The 3,155-nt window shown below is 43.2% G+C and overlaps 1 pseudogene; it reads right to left on the reverse strand.

The window, feature by feature from the left end:
• Nucleotides 1–374: 374 nt before the first annotated feature.
• On the reverse strand, nt 375–1,769 carry LOC118472314 (EIN3-binding F-box protein 1-like; annotated as a pseudogene).
• Between the last annotated feature and the right edge of the window lie 1,386 nt (nt 1,770–3,155).

Genomic DNA, 3,155 nt, shown 5'->3' on the forward strand with positions numbered 1-3,155 from the left:
TTACTTACAAAATAATTTTGTTTCCAATATTGACTCATTTACATGTACTGTAAGTTGGATTAGGTAAGCCAGGTTTTATTTAGCACCGACTGATACTGAGCATAAAGAAAATAGAATTTGGAAGCACAAGCAGATATTCAGACATTAGAGAACCTAATAAACAAAAAAAAGAAACAACAAATTGGCCTATACTTTGACACAGTTAACTGTGATATGAGCTACATTTTTATGTTGTTGGAATGAACAGCAAATACGATATGCAGACCAAATGTTTAGCAATATTTATTGATGGATACTACTGGCTTTATTGCACAAATGGCTTAAATTTTGAGTAGTGCATCAATGACAGTAGTAGAGAATAAATTGATATAACCTTAGAAACGTTTGATGAAGGGCTTCAAGCTCACGCTCTTCTAGGTGACCTTCATACAGCCACACAGCAAGAGGACACACAGCCTGAGCTGCTTCGTCGCTTCCAAGACCGCGACGTTGTAGTCACTGACCATGCAGTTCGAAAGGCCAAGCTCGATGAGCTGGCTGCAGCTCTCACAGATGGTGAATAGGCTTGCATCAGTGGTCTTGCTGCATCCCTTGAGACTGAGGTGGCAAGGGAAGCGTCATGGGCCTTAACCAAGGCAGAAACAGCCGTGTCCGTGAGATTCTCGCAGCTGTTCAAATCAATGTCGACCAACCCACTGTCCGAGCTCTTCATTAGTGGAAGGAAGCCATTGTCGATGACTGCACTAAGGCCACTCAAATTGATGTTCTCCAGCTGAGGGCAGAACATGCCCACCATAGGAAGGCTGGTGTCGGCGAAGCCTGAGCAATCCTTGATGGCCAGGGACCGAAGAGATTTGCATACTGGAAGCTGTGCAGGTGTGGAGCATATGTCCTTGATCTCGATGCACTGGGATAGAGAGAGGGACTTGAACTTTGGGCTGCAGTTGAGGAAAAAAGCAAGAATGCCCGTAAGAGTAACCTTGCTGCATTCCTCGATCAGCAAACTCTCCAAGCCTTAGATGATTATGTAAATTCCTTCAGACATCCGTTTGAGACCTTGCTGCACTTCTTGAGGTTAACAAGCCTCAAACTTGGGCTGAACTTGGCGACGGATGCAAGAGCAAGATCCATGAGCCCCGGGAAGGAGACAATAGTCATATGCCTAAGCTTCTGCAGGACCAGGGCATTATCCATCACCTAGAACCCCCTCTCACTGACAGCAGGGATGCGAGCGAGGGCCAAATCTTTGATTGACTTCCCATAGTACCCCATCCTGACAAGAGAAGCATAATTAGTAACGTTCAAACCCTAAAACCGCATCTCCTCTGTATCCCTGGAACGTAGACATGCCAAGCCGCAAAAGACCAAGAACGCACAATCCTGAAACAAGCATCAGACTTCCTCAACGATTAAATGATTAAATCCCAAGTTCAATAGCACATTTATAAGAGATAATTTCACAAAAAGGCAATATATTAAAAAAACATGCACATAATTCGACACTTAAACAACTGAATAGAAGCGAAACCTAGACCCGGTTCCTGTCGAGCATAAGAAATCATAGACAAAAACCAAATCAAGAGAACTGGCATGCCTTCAATCACATTACAACGCCAAAGAGAAACACACAAATCATTCAGGAAGGGCTAGGGTTTGATGTGTTACATCTGGACGTAGGGTTTGTCGCTGAGGCATGACTCGTAGACGATGGTGAAATTTGATCGCTCCCACCCGTTCGCCTGCACGTCCCACAACAGTCGGTGCGACATCCCCCTCCTCTTCTCCGCCACCGAGAAGCCGGATGGAAAGAAGCAAAGGGGCTGCGGGCAAACGAGACGATACCTCGAGCCCAAGTGTTGACTCCCGACTGAATTGTCGACGTGCTACCACCACCTCGCTCTCCCTCAGTTGAGCAGATTAGGCCGCGGGCATGAGGCAGGTGTGCTCGAGGTGGAGGCGTCGACCACTAGAGGGCGAGGGCGTCGTGGAGGTGGAATACTTCGTGAAGAGGTGTCATGGCAGAGTTGAGGTCGTGGGAGGGGGCAAGAGTAGTGGGCGTGGAAAGGATGAGGCGGAAGGGCGGTGACGACAATGGCCTCCGTGAGTTTTGTGAGGGCGTGGAAGCAAGGTGGGCGTCGAGAATGAGGTGACGAACCGACAAGTTCGTGCGGGCGGACGGTTGAGCAGATGGGAGGAACGAGCGAGCGGGACGTGGACGATCCAGATCGATCGAAGGCAGAACGACAGGCTACCCTTAGTGCCTTAATAAGTAGTAGAGATTTGATTGAATATATCCATGCTCATAGATTCATGCAAGAAGTTTTTAACACGAGCATTAAAATAAATTTCTTTTTCTTCACTCACAGCAAGTTTCTCGTGGTTCTTAGGGGGTTTATCCTGTTGAGTGACTCTCCAAACACCTAGATCAACGACCTCCAGATAGCAAGTCGTTCTAGCACTATAATAAGAGAAGTTAATGTCATCGAAGTGAGGTGACCTATGTGTATCTATCTGTTGCACTCTTAATAGTATCGGCTCAACAACGGTTGAGCCAAAAGTTCCAAATTTGGCCACTAGCTTTGATACTAATTAAAAGGAACGTTGACACCTAGGGGTGAATTAGGACAAATTTTTTCTCTAATCTAGGACTCTAATTTTACTTCTTAAATAAAACATATGTGTAATACCCACTTTGTAAGAAAATCTAAAAGGAGAAATTATATTCCTTTATATACATGTGTGTCATCTATATCTATCATTTCATGTGAACACCTCACTTCCACAAATAAATAATTAAATAAAGAACACTCAAATAAATCATGCATCATGCTAGGATTTTTTTGTGTGTGCATATTGTGACAAAATAAAACAAAAAATGTGACAAGAAATATATTAAAGTCCATAGTGGAATTTAAAATCTAAAAGGAATTGTAGAATTTAGAAAGGAGAAGGAAAGAGAGAAATATCATATAATATAAAATAAATCTATAAAAGAATAACTTTGGCACAACTTGGGTATGATCAAATAGAACATTTAGTCTAATTGCTGATGTACCACAAGTTTGAATTTAAATTGAAGATTTGAATTCAAAAGAATTAAGAATAAAAGAGAGCAGAAAATAAAATAAAAGAAAAGAAAAATCGTCGCATGAGCC

This window comes from Zea mays, chromosome 6, assembly GCF_902167145.1.
Source record: "Zea mays cultivar B73 chromosome 6, Zm-B73-REFERENCE-NAM-5.0, whole genome shotgun sequence".
Lineage (NCBI taxonomy): Eukaryota > Viridiplantae > Streptophyta > Magnoliopsida > Poales > Poaceae > Zea > Zea mays.